General features: G+C 32.2%; 1 protein-coding gene and 1 non-coding gene across 2 annotated transcripts in view; both read left to right on the top strand.

Annotated features, from left to right (window-relative positions):
• Positions 1–6298: 6298 nt before the first annotated feature.
• The window catches only part of LOC110998592 (synaptotagmin-15-like), a 73534-nt gene continuing 61048 nt past the window's right edge, over positions 6299–18784 (top strand). The window contains exon 1 of the mRNA XM_045632968.1: positions 6299–6438. The gene's annotated coding sequence lies outside the window, so the exon portion shown is untranslated. The remainder of the gene's footprint in view (positions 6439–18784) is intronic.
• On the top strand, positions 9983–10101 carry LOC123690128. Its single transcript, XR_006750931.1, has one exon. It is a non-coding gene; the product is annotated as a 5S ribosomal RNA (ribosomal RNA).

The raw sequence follows: 18784 nt of genomic DNA, 5'->3' as shown, positions 1-18784 counted from the left end.
TATATTTTGGCTAATAACGTTTTAAACAAATATGGAACCTGATTAAAACATTATTTTATAAATTTAAAAAATATATGTTTACAGTAACCAACCCAACTGAAAGAAATATCATAAGTGAGGGCGTTCTCAGCGGAAAATTTCAGTATCATCTTAGACTATAGTAATTTGTTTGTAATTAACATATTATTATAAACGAATTTTGATTGTGTTTTGTCCATGTGATATCCTCACAAGTCCGTTAATATTAATGTTATTATTAACATTAATGTTCAATATAAAAGTTTTTCGCTTAATGTATTAAATAATAACAACACGCCGTATATGCAAATACGCATCTCACACAATAATATAATAATATGATTTTCGAGCGTTGCTGTTTATATATTTAAGTTATAGCTTCGATAACTAAATAACAATCTAACAAAGAGTTCAATTAACTCAATATCAAAAATGACTTAATGTAGATCTATATATTTAAAACATTCTTATAATCACAATATAAGTACTGTGTTTACAGTTGTAAAATTTCCACGCGTAGCATGCATAAAATAATGTTTAATTATGAACAACTAAAAGCAACATTGAAAGAGAGTGCGAAAAGAGAACCGTAAGTTTAAGTGGGATATGAGGCTGAACACTTAAAATACCTCAGTTATGTTGATATAAATGTTACGTCGTTATAGTTATCTCCTAATATTATATCTGTTAAAAAAGGGCTGAATGTAGAAAGTTGCCAATACTTTTATTGTTTTTCGAAGTAATCTCCGTTCCTCATGTACAATCTATGGAACCACTGAGAAAAGCAGTCGGCCCATTCTTAAGATTGCTACGTCCACGCTTAAACTCGTTAAACTAATTGTAAATAGTGGCACGAGATGGGGCTTCATTAAGAAATGCTAATCGCAGCCTATCACAGCTTTTTTACTAAGCCCACAACGAAAGTCATAATATATCATTGAACGAAAATTTTCTCGCGTTAGGTAAATTTTCACGTTTTTTGTATTCTATAGAATAAGTTATAACGTAAATATAACCCTCTATAGACGTGACCTTCTGGAATATTACCCTTTGAATATATTCCCTTGTTCAATTTACCTTTGCATCTAGTTCATTTTACGCTTAAGAGATTGCAGGCTGACTTACCACAAGCTGTGCAAGGCAGTACCTAAAATTATACTGTAACCATACTGTCTATTTCCATATCAACCATTGCGTGTTTCGTATACACATATTTTACAAACTTTATAACAAAATACGCAGTGTACTGTATGTAATTGAACATTATACAATGTATGCAGAACACATTTGGAAGTCATTTAACGCTCGCCTATTTCTCGCAAAATTGCAAGTCTATAGCCAGTAGTCGTGGTTAATGTTAATTAATCACCATCCGATGATACTTATTGGCTTGTTTAGCTTAGAAATTTCCAAATCGAATTTATAAAACACGTCAATAATCACAGAGAAATGTGTACTTGCAAGAACTTAAAGTTTTAGAATACCATTCAAAATGTATCGTTGAACATTATGATATTTCAATTTAGTTATTTATATCCATCTTTATGAGGTAAGCCTGTATGAAGACTTCCTTTCTTCACCTATTTTTTTAGCCCATTATTATCAAATGTCCTTCGTATGTTGGGTTTTCGCGTATAGCGCGGATATTGTGAGAAATTGAAATTGCATTTTTAGTTCGGTAACGCTACGAGATTTGTACCTTTTAATGCTTCTAGCCAGCATTTCCTCGCTGTATTGAGATACTTATTTGGTGGCCAAGGAAGCAGCTATTTAACATTAACCCATAAAGTTAATATTTACGTCAAGTTGCAGTAGTGCATAAGTATTTGAAATAATCTAGTGAAATATTATTGTATTAACTCCATTTATTTTAACTATGCTACTTTGTTATTTTTTTATAAAAATTTAAATTTTTTTTCAGTATGACTTATCTGAATTAAGGTTTAAAAGTGCATTAAGCGTAGAAAACGGTCAGATCATGGCCAGATCAGCTTCCCACCTTACTCCACGACATTCTAGCTGCCTTCACTTCTGCAATGATGCTTCGTTGCAAGTTGCGGTTGCGGTCACTAATCGTTTTGCCTTGAGAATTTCAGTAAGAGTTTGCTTGCCAGTTCTTCGCTTCCGTTCTACGCCAAATAAGTTCTACGTAAAATTAGAAGCCTTTAATGAATATTTCTTTTTTTGACGTTCATAAGTGCACACGTTATCAACATGAATAAATGATTTTTGAATTTTTTATTGAATCTATCATAAAAATGTCTCATGTATGTAGATAAATAGAATTGTGTGATTGCACAAATTTACAGGAGCGTCTTAATAATAGTCTATATACGCAACACATCTCTCAATTCTCATTATAAACCTGAGTGCTTTTAACTCGACATTTAAGAGCTTTGGGAATTGAAGCCCTAATGTTATTATAATGAGAAGGACGAAATAACTCGTTTAAGATCTTTACAAAGGACTTCAAAAGTATCCCAAAGGGATAAGTGTTAAATCTATTTCACTGGTTAAGATCTTCGTAGGGCCGATATAGTCCTGATGTTAAGACCACTATGGCCATTCACATTGATAGAAATAGTTTAAATAATTTACTACTAACCTATTAGTTTATATTCCCTATATAACAGTTGCAGTTGCCCTTATAGCAATTGCTAAAGGCTTCTGCGTGCTGCTCCCATCCCTGAAGTGGTAGCCATCCTTGTCTGCCCCAATGAACCTTTCGTGTATGTGAATTAATAGTCGCTCGTACGGTGAAGAAAAACATAGTGAAGCTATCCACAAGCGTTTGACCCAAAAAGTTGACCGTGTGTCAAAAAGCTGATCACCAACTTATCTATTAGGAAAATCAAATGATCAAGAAAAGAAATAGAAACAAGAGGCCCAGACCTAGAAGGTTCTAGTACTGGTTTTAATAGTCCTTAACCATAACTGGTATTACAGAAGTCGAAGTAAATACAATAATTAAAACTAATCAATTTAAATAATATTAAAAATAATGCCTATGTTGATAGTTGAATAAATCGTTAATTTAACTGATAATTATGTAGATCAATAATATTAAGAGATGCTGGACTCAAAAAGATTATATGATTATATTATAATAATATATTATAAGTTTATTATTATTATAAGATTATATTATTATAATATAATCTTTTGTTTTTGTTATTATTTTTATTAATATTTAATAGGATTGTATGATATAATAAACATACAATCCTATTTAGTCATTTACTGGATTATATGGTAGACTGTATTAAATATAGTCTACTAATAATAGTCGATTATTAAATATTGTGGTTTTCAATAAAGCCAAAAATGTCGGGCATTGCAAGACACTGGTAAGAAAATTTCCATATAAATGGATGACGATCTTGTCTTTTGGCTATTTAATTATAGACTCAGGGTGCGGGGAAAAACTGCATCATATTTAATTATTGTCTCGAACCTATCCTATTTTAAAGTTACACTTTTAGAAGTCACTAGAAATTAGTAAATGATTTTTTTGTAATGCAATAATATTTGTAGCTTGAAAAAGTCAAAACACTCATTTAAATGCAACCTTTCGATATTATTGTAATAATAGGATATCCCGTTTCTTTCAATTATTTCACCATAATTGTAATATAATATTCAACCACGTCATTTTAAATAAAAAAGTAATTTTCTTCCTTTCTCATTAAATAACCAGGAAACCTGATCCCTTTTACGAGAATTAGATGTTTATTTAAATTTTAATTATGTGAATATTAACAAGTTTATAGTAATACTTCTTAATTTTCTTAATTCATAATTGTGAAAAGTAATAGGTTTAAAAAGAATTCCTTCTTAAGAGTTTTTTATAACATAATCAACTGTTATTTTAAAAAAGTAATATATAATTTACCTATGACGATTTCGCTCTGTGTATTTCATGTTCTTATTTATTAGAAAGTAAGTCATCTATAAACTTTATAATGTTTATCTGGTTTCAAATCCTAACAGATGTAATTCAATCTTTGTCATTACTGCCTTATGGTTTCTCCTCACTGGGTTAATGATCCATCTTGTAATTGCTTAGACGACTTGTTACTCATCGTAGATGCAATTAAAGTAAACACAATTAGTTCATTGTTCTATTTAAGATTTTACTTAATTGTATATTAAGTATGAGAAATTCTATGCAGCGTCTTTTAAAAAAAAGGTACGTTAGAGAATGGCAATTGTTTTACTATCCACGAATTATTTTGTATCTGAACATACACTAAAACACTTTTAACAATAAAAAAATATGATAATTTTTATTCATTTCAAATATTAAAAACAAATTTATCAAATACATTCTTTCACAAATTCGCTTTCTATGCATAATAAAATATTCCTTTTGATTTAAATTATATAGAAGTCATTAAAAGCATTTCATAAATAATTTAACGTTAGCTTAACACGAGCAAGTCTTTGAAATTTTTAAATCAATTGCTATCTAATGAAAGCTGTATAGAAATACCTCACTTAAGGATGAATGTATTCTAAAAAGAGTTTTTACTTGTTTATTCAATTATTACTTCATGTCGATCATAGTGTTTTAGTACGTTGCATTTAAGTACAGCCACATATAATACGATAATAATATTTCTATTTACTTTTTTAAATATAATATAGTAAAATACATAAGATCACACTAATATATGTAAAAAATAATTGCAACATATAACCGAGAGGTAAAAAAGGAGTTTCAGATAAATGTTACTCGATTTTCAATCTTATTCAATAATATGAATTTATTCATATAAATTGAAAATTTAAAATAATATGAAATAAATGCTATGTTACTAACGAAGTAAAGAATTTTTCTATACTACATATTGTCGACAGCCATATTCATAAAACAGTGTAACTTCAAAATATAAAACTAAGCGATTATTAGTAAAACGTTATAAAAAAGTGTATTCCTTGGTTCATAAAATAGCCTAGTTGCAAATACAGATAACTGTGTTAATCTCGTTTTACCGTCAATGTTTTTTACTATCCATAAAGCAAAATATTTTACGCAGAGTTTTATAAAAAATAGCGCAACTTTCGTCGTGCTCTAACAAAACTTTACACTAGGTAATTGCTGTACAAAAATATGGTTCTCAAGAGATTTAACTTGGCTTTCAGATTTGTACACTTTAGCACTCAGTATTCTACGTGACTTTGTAACTACAGCCTAATTCATATGTGTACCAGCCATAGAGAATTCATCTTTTGACACGTCTATTTGTTTGTAATGACACGGGACTGACAAGGTCTAAGCATTTTATAACTTAAGCTTAAATAATTTAATTAAAAAAATATGTCAAAAAAATTAACTCATGCCATCTTAATTAGGCAACAAAACAATTTTGCATTTTATTATCTAGGAGTGAACTCTACCTTTTTTGGCAGTATATATTTGTTTTTTACTATATAGTTTTATTGGTGGCGTACATGCGTCGGGTTGTCTCTCTCCCTAATATATGGCGAGGGGTCCGATGGCTGGACATGCGTCATACTCGTGAACTTGTGGTGACTGGTCGTACTTGAATTCGTGTATGCGGTGATATTAGTTGTTTCTACTATGTATTTGCGTGTTGTTCCCACGACAATGTAAGTGCGTACTCCTATTTCACATAGCCTCCTGCTGATAGAGGACAAATCTTTGTTTTTAATTTATTTTATTATTCTTTATTACTCAAGATGTCATTTGGAACATGGTGTAATGGTTGCAGCTCCTTACAAATGCTTTTTCTTTGAGTTTATTGCCAGTTTTTCTCTTCCGTTCTACGCCCTTGATTTGCGAACTGGCAGTAAAATATGTAAAATTGGAAGCATTCATTGTATATTTCTTTTTTTGACGTTCATTTATTCATGTTACCTACATGAACTAATGATTTTTGATTTTGAATATTTTAAGGTATTCACAAGTATTCCGGTATACTCTAGACATATCCTACCAATCATTTGAATCATATGTAGGAAAAGTAATAACACAATAGGAAGTAAAATTCATAGATTGTAAATGGCACCACATCCATCATAGTCTCCAATTTCAAAGCGCTATTCATACAACTCACGTATCGCATAACCCGCGCAACAGATGAGATACATATACATACAGTGCTACTAACCAATCGCGGGCTTTAAAACGCGGACCAACCGTCCTAACAAGATTAAAGTTGGTATAGTCCGCGCGTACACCAACTTTCTTCTATTGCACATGCGCAAACGAAAAGCAACTTTGGTCCTACAACAGTACCTTGTCACAGTCCTTCGGATACGCGCGTCGGCCGAGGTGATCCGTCGCTCTACTATTTAAACCACGGATTGTTTTATGTAAGCATACGTAGATAGCATGTCGATGTGCCCCTAGAGATTTCCCTCGAAATAAGTGTGCAAGATTTTTATTGTCTGAAGGTAAGCAAAGCTAAATTTAAGTTACCTGTGCATGACGATTACATTTGTATAGGTGTGTAGATGTTTGGTAATTGTAAGATTATGTAAAACCTTGGTTAAAGAATAAGAAATGTAACAAATTAATCTTCAAATCACTCCAGTCGTGAACCCACACGATTAAAGTTAATTAGTAGAAGTTCGTGCCCAAAGAAATGAAATCAGTTGTACAAACAATTCGCAACAGGTGACAAAGACTTATTACACGCTGTTTCAATTTATGACTGAATAGAATGTGGTAATAAATATTGAAATAAATATTATTTGATTATATTTATGACTACGCATCATATCGAATAAGGCCATATTATATGTTTTATAACTCTTGCCTTCCTTATGTAATTTAATAAAAAGTTGTCTGGAAGAGATCGCTCGAAAGCGATACGGCCGCCAGATGCCCTCCTTTTAATTTAATTATGTTCAATTATTATATATTATAATGTTTAAAGAACTTTATTTCTCATTGCAAAAAAAAATATTTTATTTACATGAGAAACTTAATATTAATATATACGAGCTAGATACACGTCGCCATAAGCCGTCTTAATTTCAGTCAATATTATATTGCAATGAAGTGTTAATGAATAAATTAATAAATAGGATTCACTTTAGCTTCATTGGTGACTTATTAGTTAAGGTCAACCGTAAGCCTGTACAATTATTTACCAATAAGTATATTATGATACGTGCTCATATATAGTACAAAATAAGACTTACAGACTACAGATTAGAGTACAGATTAGTCTAAACACCTTCAGTAAAGAAAAAAACGCTGTTTTGTAGGCAATGTCTAATTTGGACGCAACATATGACTTTTTCCCTGTTCGCACGTAAATGTATACGCAAAAAGTATAGCTGTGTTTTTAAAATAGCAAACATGAAACATACAAGGCCATTCCCCCGAGCTTTACGGGGTGTATGCAAACATGCAATATTATGTTTCTAAATTAAACATAAGCATTGAATAAAACCTTTTCATATCAACGAGAAAAGTTTTTATCCGCGCGTGATTGATATTACCTGTGGTAGTTACATATAGTTCGCTGGTTTTAATAAGCTCGCTGTTTTTCTAATTATTTGTTTGGTTGAGTCTAAGAGCGGTTGGACAGCAATGAATCACTCTTTTTTTGCACAACTGATGTGTATGCCCACAAATGTAGAAAACATGTTAAGAAAACCAGGCTTGGTAACTCCAGATAGCGATAGGAATAACAATATTTTATACGCAATTCCGATATAGTGATTTTAATATAGCACTGATGTTGCAACTTTCAGCTCTCACAAACTTTGGGAGTTACGTACAAATTCCAAAAAGCGATACCTAGTGTATGCCTGTCAGCTACTAATCTATAACATAAATTCAAAATTATACGCAGATCTGCGAGCACTTTGCGACACACAAAAACCTATAAAACATACCCACGCAAAACATTTAAATTGAAGTCGTATTTCAAAGGTTAACATAGTATTGATACAAAATTAAAAATGAACCAACAGATGATGTAACACAATATTAAATTATTAACTTTTTTTAAAGAAACGTCTTTAAAAAATTTACATATCTCCACGTCAGCGAGATACGGTGACAACTGATGAATTTCATTTTTTTTTTTAATTCAATGCCTAGTCAGAGCAGTGTTGGCCTAGTGGCTTCAGCGTGCGACTCTCATACCTGAGGTCGTAGGTTCAATCCCCGGCTGAGCACCAATGGACTCTATGTGCCAATTTAACATTTGCTCGTACGGTGACCCGAAAAGTCGACGACGTGTGTCAGGCACTGGAGGTTGAATCTACTTATTAGATTTAAAAATGATCATGAAACAGATTCAGAAATCTGAGGCCAAGACCAAAAGAGGATGTAGCACCACTGATTTATTTATTATGACTAGTCAGTATTAATAATAAAATATGCGTTCGTTTGAATTTCAATAACCTTGGCTTAATTTTTTTAAGTATGAGTACTTTATATACCTACACTTACGCCTATTTCCCGAAGGGTGAAGCACGTATTTCCATTTGCTACGGCCCTGACATACCTTTCTCACTTCATCCACTTTCATCACATTCACCATGCATCCGCAATGGTTTTACTGTTCCTAATAATATATAATTAATACTCAAAATTTGTGTTGTGGTTTGATTTGATTTTAAACAATAAAACCTGCCTTTTAGTAGGAATAAAGTACATTATAGTTGGGCCATTACAACATATAAGACGATACCGTTGCGTTAACACACGCAGCGGTAACCTTATTGAGATTAATAGATGGTTTAAGGACGCACGAAAAGGGGAAAACGTAAATTATGACGTAGGTAGGGTTGGATCGATTTCTCTTTTGTTAATCTACTTCAAACAAGGAAGAAGTCTTACAGAAGAGTTTGAAACTTTATTTCGGATCACGTGGACTTGTTCTTTTTATGAAAATGCAAGTGGTTCCAATTTTAAAGATTTTTTGTTGTCTTTGACAAGCGTTCTCAGCGGCCTCAGATTTCTGAAGCGTAGACCAGTGTTGGCCTAGCGGCTTCCGCGTGCGACTCTCATCTCTGAGGTCGTAGGTTCGAGCCCGAGTTGTGCAACAATGGACTTTCATTCTATGTGCGCCACTACTCAGGGCTTATGCATCTCATTTGTATTGCCTTTTCATCAAACTCATCCTTTTGTGATAATTATATATTACAGTTAAAAAATAGGGAAACTTAACAGGTAATAAGTTGGTTCAAATATGTGTTATCTCTTCAGTGCCACCCATAATGTAATGACCAGTGATAGGAGCTGTAATTGATATTAAGGTTGTTTTTAAAATATCTTTGAACTCTATGAAGTTAAAGTTTCGAGACTTACTAATTGACTTAAAATGTCATGTGTGGGTAAGTTTGTGAAAAGTTTGAGTTTTCACTTAGATATATGAAACTCGGCTTACATTGAAAGTTTAGATTGGATAAGATTGTTAGATTTCAAGTCGCATTGATGTAGCGTGTAATTTTAACTGTTTATTAAAACCGTTAGAACTTAAAACTATATATATAATAATAATAACTTTTACCGCATATTTTTATCGGTTTCAAGATGTTTTGTTTCTAATAGCCAAATAGTTGATCAGGCTTATGTGCCTGACACATTTACATATTGGTAAGCCAAGCTAGTTTCCTCACGATATTATTTTCCGTCACCGTACAAACAAGTGTTAAACACGAGTGGGGAACTTTCGAAAGTGCAGTGTTAGTTAAATTGTACGAACACTAAATAACCTATGAACAATAATAACAAGTAACTAACAATTAAACGAATTATAATAAGTAGTATTTCCCATTAATAATATTATGTCTATTTCAACTGACTTCAAATATCCGAATAATTATACATTCAAATTTTGGAACTAACTTCCTTATCGTGCGTTGCGAAAGGGGGCTAGACGGAAAAAAATAATACCAAAAGTTGTAAAAACACTTTTTACTAAATGTAATGTAATTATTCTACTTTATAATTATTAATTTCGCTCTTGCTGTCGCCAACGTCCAAACCACGTTGAATACACCGGTTCTCGTCCGATCACCGAAGTTAAGCAACGTCGGGCGAGGTCAGTACTTGGATGGGTGACCGCCTGGGAACACCTCGTGATGTTGGCTTTTTTTTCGTTGGGATAAGAAATTAAAATTATTTTTGGAATCACTTAACTAAATTAATCTTGTTTTTGTTTCGAGAGAAAAAACGTAGGTACACCAGACAAGCGGGTAATGAATAATTTGCTAATTAATATTTTTTTTTTAATATTCTGCGGCTCAAAATTTCTTGCGGTTTCTGAAAATGGGACATTTATGCCGGGGACACCGGGTCTCGTAATTGGAAAAAGGGAGAGTCCCGTTCAAAACGGCACGTCTGGTCTCGTTAAGCACGCAGCACTGTTGCGAGATGTTGCCTCGGCGAAAACCAGGCTTTATGTTAGCATTGGTTCTTAAACAATGTGACAGCATACCATTTTTTTTAGGATCGTATCGTCTACTTTGTGATCAACACATTTAGGATAGTTATTTATTAGCATTAGTGCTATGCCAACACGATACATCAAGGTATCTATGGTTTATTTATTTTATATATTTGAATACTTTAGTGACTTTCACAGTCAGTTATAAATTGTTTTAATGAATTGTGACTGATGATTAGAGTCAAAAGCACGGAGATATACAATACTTAACTATAATGGTTTAGCAGAAGAAGAGACCAAGTGGTGCGTTATTTAATTCCCAATAGAAGAACAGATATTCTCTACACCACGCAATATTAAAACTAATATCTAGTAAGAAAGTAAACTAATTCTCTTTCAAGCGATAAGGAAAATTGTTCTGCCAAGTACCAAATAAAACGGGAGGTCTTAATAAAACATCAAAGATATATGAAGCATAATTGTATTCATTACAGTATAATGTGGGATCGTTACTTATCGTAGTGGGTAGAATATTAGTAGGCCCTTATTGAATATTTTATGTTTTTTCCTTGACTTGTAACATACCTTTGTATTGAGCTCTTACACAGACACAAACGTGTTTCAGAAACAATTTCAGGCAAGTCAGGCAATTAGTTGTGACTGACATATTCAACAAATAAGCTTAAGGGTTACTTACCTGTTTCACAATGTATGGATAAAGTACCAAATAGCTATGCAACACATAATTTATTCGAAAGATAAAAGTTCCGAATGAGATACTGGGCATTTCATGACGAATAGAGCTATCTGACAGTCGTGAAACGCAAAAATACTATTTATCATACCAATAAGTAATAAATAGCTTATTTGGGACTTATCCGGACATTGTGAAACAGACCCTAAGTGTGGCTATTATTGTCAACTTAAATTTAATCCGTATGAATTTTTATATATCGTTTTGATATGTGGTATGCACGTGTATTACCTCTAACTAAATATTTACTTATATAGAAAGCTTACTTCCAAGTCAACTTTTAACAATAATTCCTAACTTCCAACTTCACCAGTTTAATCAAATCTAAATTTTATTTTAGTATCGAGATAACGCCTTGGGTATCGTTTATACGAAAGATTTCTTTGGTATAAACGATGTCTAGGGAAAGTGTTAGAAAAATCTTAAAAGGAAATTCTGTTATACGTAGGTTATATTATATTTATAAGTCTAAAAGCACCTCTTTGAGTATAGGGTAAATTTTACCAGCGACCGGTTTTTGATACTTTCATATGCGTCCTACGTCGTCCCAATGTAATTCATTTACGCCCAAAACCAAAAACCTATCTCACTCCATTTTTGACCATTTGAGATAGACATCACAATCCAAATGTTGTATAAAGTGTGCCAATAACCAATCGACTGATTATAATAGCCATCTGTCTATACAATATCCTATCTTAAATTTTATTTGGTTGGTTAACAAATATGAGTGTAAACTCGGTAAAATGGAAGGACACAGAGGGAAGAGATTGCATTCTATCCGTCGCCAAAAATAATTGTCTTCGTAGGGTTTGGTTATTGGGATGCAGATAGATGATCGATCGACTGTCACGGTCTGACAATCCACAATCTCAGATTGTTTTCTATCTGAGATTGAGGATACATTATTGGGTTCGGATTAAACGATGCCTATCGTATAGAACACTGATGCAAGAACTGCTTATCGTACTAATTGATATACTTATTTAGGTTATAACCTATAAGTACAAATAGACCTCAAATAGTGAAGCAAATGGCTATTCAAACAAACACTGTTCGAATTCGTGAATACCAATGACAGCAATATTTATTTATCCATTGGGACGTGACGATTGTACATCTACTACAGATTAGCTTCCGATTCCACGTGAAAATTTATCATGTTTGATGTCCGTTTTAGCTTCCGATGTTTTTTTAATTGTTGGGTTGGAAGTATCAATATTAATAGATAGTTTACTATTAAAATAAACAACCCTGGATTATGGCGATGGCAACTGGTGCTAGAGACACTCCACAAAAGAAACTTGAATAATAAAATAATCAAGAATAAATTATTTATTGGAAAATTCAACTGAAAATAATTAATAATTTATTTGCAAAACAATTTGGTGCCACCACTCTTTTGTTTTAAAACTTCTGAGCTAAACATTGTGCATTGAAAATTATCAAATCTCACATACAAATAGTTAAGTTATAATTAATAAAAACACATTTATTTTGTCATAAATGTGTTTAATTCCGTTAGTAAGGAACTCATACAAGATCTTGCTTCATTAAAACAGGCCTCTCAAGGACTGAGCCCTTTGAAATCAGCGTGTATTGTTAAAAGCCCCTTTAATCTAAAATTATCATTAAGACAACAGTAATTAAATAATGGATCAAAATAAAACATATGTTAACGATATCTTATCTGACCGTCCGAATAGTGACGAAAGTCGAACTTGAACTTGAAGCAAATTTTAAGAGGTTAAGACAATCGCATCTTGCACTTGACCTATCACAACAACGTGTGATATTTAGCGCAATCAATCGGCTCACAGAATGAATTCCATTTATAATATATAACCAAGAATGTAGACAATTGTAGGTTAAGAAATTTTGTTATTCATTTATTTATTTATTTAATTATGAGTAATCTAACAGCTTATACTTATTATAATACAAAACACTAAGACAATACAGAAAGCCAAACAGATTACATAGATAAACAATTTATGTATATAAAACAGAAAACAACAGAGTGCATTAAATAGATAAAGATACATTAAAAAAAACAAAAAAATACTAAGTAAACTGAAATTTAACCGGATGGAACCGTTCAAGTATGTAAGCACTATTGGGTCTTTGATTTTGTTAGTTGGTGATTTCGCCAACAGCATATTTACTTTATTACACTTATTACCATGTTTTTGCTTGCAATGCTATGAAAAAAAATGCATGATTTTTTTGAGATTGGCTTACTGTTTCTAAGAGGTGGGGAGAGGGGGGTTAAATCTGCTCACATAATCCTTAAACGGCCCCTCTATGTATAAAACCGTAATGCTAAAAAAATATATTGCAATATGATAAATCTGTTCTAGATTATCTAGTCGTATGATTACAGTTTATCTAACGGTGAGGGTACAAGAATAAATTGTGCTCCATTATATATGAGGTCTTTTATACCTCTTAATAGGGTTGCCTGTAAATAGGGCTTCACGATGTCTACATACATATATTTTATAAGTACAATTTGTATCTTTGTATGATATGAATTTTAAAAGAATCATACAAAACCTAAGAACAGAATATGTAATATTTTGCTGCTAACTATGGTTTACACTTATGACTGACTAAAGCTAAGTAAAGTATAAAACAGTTGAATTATTAGTAGGTATTCGACTTTTAAAACACTAGTAGTTTCTTGCTGTTCTTTTTACCAAAAAAAGTTTTATGCTGGTGTAGTTCGAGAATTTAGTTATCAAAGTTAAAGTGCATGGATGGTTATAGTTTATTTAAAGTTTTTTTAAATAAGGTTTTAAGTTACCCGCCAGTTATTTTGCCTCCAGCTCCATAAAAAAACACAAACAATCAGTACTGACGTTGATAACATCAAAAATCGTAAAATCAAAAGAGTTTATTGGTTTTGTAACAAATGAAATGCCTTGTAGTTGTAATCTAAATTTACATAATTTTGCAATAAAATTTTCCATCGCAAACAATAAATATTGGTGACCTAAATTTGAGGCTTCCAAATCCCTTGGGATTATGCGCCCTTACAAAGTAATGAAAGAACTGTGGAATAGAACAAATTATGCGGAATTTTTATTAAATGTTATGAATATAAATTTAATCAAAACCTTATATAACCAAAGTCATAGTAAAAAAAATCATTCAATAAACTCTTCGCCACTCTTTTTAATCGCCAAGTTTCTTTTTTTTTTATACAACGTTTGTAAGGAGCTATAACCATTACACCATGTTCCACACGACATTTTAAGTAACAAATAATTATTATATTAAAAACAAAGATTTGTCTCAGATCTTCTAAGATCCTCATCAGCAGGAGGCATGGTGAAATAGGCGCACGCTAGCTGCATTCTCGTGGGAACAAAATGCAAATACATAGTCGAAATAACTAACATCGCCGCATACACGAATTCAAGTTCCAAACCACAAGTATCACGAGTATGATTTTAGGGAAAGAGACAACCCAACGCATGGACGCCTGCGTCAAAGTACGAAAAGTGAAACCTATTCTAATATTAGACTATTTTTGGAATAAGATTATTATTTTATACTTTATAATGCAATCTAAAGTTAATTATACACCTACAGCATGTATATAGACGCATATGTCTATTTTATATAACAACTTAAAACATGCCGTTTCGTGCTAGTGTTGCCCAAATGCAAGACCAAGACGAGACTTAGACCAGTCTTGGTATTGGTCTTGCGTCAATACACCTGGTCTTGGTCTTGGTATTGGTATTGCGCTCTCAGTCTTGGTCTTGGTCTTGATCTTGCAGCAAGAGTCTCGCAAGTCTCGCAAGACTTGCAAATACCTATTAGCCTATTGCTATTTATTCGTCACTCATGTCAAATTGTAAACATTCACTCCGAAAGCAATAAGAATTTAGAGTACCTAGCTAGGTAAATGGGCGAGAATAATAAATAAGATAGACTCGAAGCCGATCTCAATTAGAAATGACTGAAATTGAAATAAAAACTCATATTTATAAGCACACAAGCCGAAGACCGACAAAGAAAAATGCGGCATTCTTTGATAGATAGAATAAATCTTTGAAAGATTAAAAAAGAGAAGTATCAGAATCAAAATCAAATAGGTTTTGTGCCTACGCAAAAATAAAGTGTAGATAATTATGCAAATAATATTGTTTATTATGTTCTTTTTTTATTGGAACTATACGTTGCCTGCTGTTTTTATGGAGGTTACTAGCTACTAGAGTAGATACGATAGAAGTTGATAAACCGACACTGCAAATATCGATTTTTAGAAATGTGTGATTTTAAAACCAAATGCGTAAAGCAATATAACGTCGCTCATATTTGGAGTTTTTCCACGTTTCAAATTTGTTTAAATCACCCACTATCGAGACAGCATGTCAAATGCTGTGATACACTTGTTGCAAACCGCGGCGTCTTTGTTCGTAAATTATCAAATATGTAGGTATATAATACACCGACCGACCAACAGTTTATTCGCAGAACGTCACATTTTCCCAATCAACCTTGAACCTTATTTCTCTAGTGATAAAGTTGAAAATTTGATAACGCCCAAATCTCAGTTTGTCCTAACTGCAAGACGCAAGAGTATTGCAGGCTTAAGTATTGTCTTGCTCAAGTCTTACAGGCTTCAGTCTTGGTATTGGTCTTGCTACGATAAGGCGGTCTTGGTATTGGTATTGGTCTTGCAAAAATGCAAGAACAAGACCGAGACTGCAAGACCAAGACCGATTTTGGGCAACACTATTTCGTGCTCATCAATACCAATCACATTCCATTTCCGGACGTCCTAAATGTTTCAGTTTTGATATTTAGGAGTTGGATATGACACATCTGACAACCGGGAATGTATAGGTATTTTGTGTAAATTAATTCAATCAATAGATTCGTGGGTTATAAATAGAAATAGCATCGTCTTCACCGCTGGAAATTTCTGTTTAATATCAGTAATTGCAATAGAAAATTATGTATGCGATTTGAGTTTGTGTGTGTATAACGCGGTTGTCAAGTTATAAATATCATTCGTTTCTCAAATCTGATGGGCTGGTCATGTTTACCCCAATATGCTGTTTCAAAATTTATCTCTTAAGTTTAAATCAAATACATTGTTGATATACAATATTCTTAGCGCTAATTCTCGACTCGACTTTGTAACTCAGCCCTAAAATCTTATGATAAAGTTGTATTGAGAAACTAAGCTGGCACTCGTTAAGTTATTATTACTTTATTAGTAATTAATTAGAAAAGCAGTTTTCTGCAAGAGATCGCTCGAAAGCGATAAGGCCGCAAGTTTCTGTTTTATTGAATTTATTATACTATATTTCTGTAACAACAAAGTGTTAATAAAAGTGTGTATGTATTATGAATATTCATTCAAAAGGCGTAGTAGTACAAAGGTTACGTTCATATCTTGGTAAATGAGGAATATAATTCATATACTTCGAATAGTTCTCTCGTTCATTATTATTGTCAGGGGACATTGTGAGTGAACTTTGGACGATTACAGATTATAGTTTGTCTAACGCGAGTGGACGAGATAACGCCCATTCCGCGGAGACTTGTATGTATATATGTACGATTCTATCGGGTTTATAAATACTTGTACTTACGATATATCAAATTAACAGTAATTTTACTGTACAGATATTAAAGTCTTATACAAGGAATTTACCTGTCTTGAATGTAAGCTTTAATGTTTCTAACGATCACACATAATTTACATTTCAGTACACTTATATAAAGAGATAAAGTGTACCAATTAGTGGCTTGTCGTTGACCAGAATTAATAGGGAAATGCCTGTTTTTGATTTTTCATTGTCTAATGATGACGTATAAGATTTTTGTATAATATTTAAACCTTTTACGGATTTGTTTTGTGCAATTCAGCTACGGAAATTGATAAAATATTCCCAGACGACGAGTTAAATTGTCTGTGGCCACATTCAAATTGACGCTCAGAATTCATTTTTTGAAATTGGAATTGTTTGTTGGAAGTGTATTGAATGTTTGAAAAAGGAATTCAATCCCTTTAACACGGCGGTATTAAAAAGAACCAGTAACGGTATCCCCTGATGACGAGCTATATATTTTATACGAATAATGAAATAAATGGTTTTGATAAATTTTAACGGGTATCGATATTTTTGTCTTAAAATCGATGAGTGAGGAACAAAGAGGATAAAACAAATAGATGGGGACAGACATGAATTTTGTAGAAGGGCGAACTTTGTGATCCACTTAAGTGTTTTTAGCAATATGGCTAAAAGGTTTTGCCATTTTGACCAGTATGTTATTAATGTTTCATAAATTTAAGTTTTAAAATAGTATAAGTAATATTTCCCTATACATCATATTTTTTGACTATAAGCTAATAAGTCAAATTATAAGAAATGCGAAATCTCTAAAAAAACTTACGCGATTTGGAATACACATCCTTAATAAAATAATTATGTAGTCATACATTTTTTAAATTTAAATATAATATACTAGCGGATCCGACAGACGTTGTCCTGTCTACACGTCTTTAATTTCAAAATTTCAATTTTTAATAAGCCATTTTGATGAAAATTATTATTCAAATGTTATGACAATATCTAACGATCCAGCACATGGTCACACACGATCTAACACAATGATAACAAAACTTTTTTTAAATTTCGGGACAGACTAAAATTAAAATTCGAATATTATTTAAAATTTGACACTGCGATGGTAGCGCCGTCTGTCGGATCCAATGTAAAACATTCCAAAATCAACAACAACTAATAAATTGAAAATTAATTAAAAAAACATTGTCCAGCGGACAAAATTGTGAATCTAAACCATTCCCAGATCCCCTTGAACACACACAAAAAATTTCGTCTAAATCGGTCCAGTCGTTTAGGAGGAGTTCAGTCACATACACACGCACACAAGAAGATATAACTATTATGTGGCCTTATGTCAGAATATGATAAGTCGTACTGAGCAAAAATATACTTATCTTGTATACTAACTGAATATAAATAAAGGTAGTCGTTTAATATATTATATTAAAAAAAATTACTTTTAATATAATCATTGAAACCTTATAAATTCATCAAAAATTAGAACTCCCGTCAAAATATACTAAAATGTATGAAACGATGTTTAATTATATTGGTTCTACACTAATAAGGTAGTTTAATATATTAAGCAGCGATTAGTTAATTATACGTCATGAAGTCGAGCGCTTTCAGCGTGTTCAGCAAATTACTGAATAATAATCATTCGTGTAAAATTCTACAGTTAATTGGTTTACTATTACTAAACAATGTATGTATTTTGGAAAGAAATGAAGGCAATTTGCTCACGGGTTATCTGATTATAACTAAACAAGTTTTGAAACCGCCCGATGCATAAGTTATTCGTAACAAAACAACACATCTTTCCTCCTTACAATATAATAGATATAACATATTTTATTATTGCAAACTCCAACCATTTTAATATAAAAAATGTAACGATCGGCATCGATCAAATCGACAGTTTATATGTCAGGTGATTTCCGATATTCTGCCAGCTGTCATTATTTCTACCCGTTTTAGCCTCGATTGCGATTTTGACACAAAACTTGAACGCTTTCAATCACTGTAATTGCGTTGACATT

The sequence above is a fragment of the Pieris rapae genome, chromosome 21, assembly GCF_905147795.1.
Source record: "Pieris rapae chromosome 21, ilPieRapa1.1, whole genome shotgun sequence".
Classification (NCBI taxonomy): domain Eukaryota; kingdom Metazoa; phylum Arthropoda; class Insecta; order Lepidoptera; family Pieridae; genus Pieris; species Pieris rapae.
This window is presented reverse-complemented; position numbering and strand designations above follow the sequence as displayed.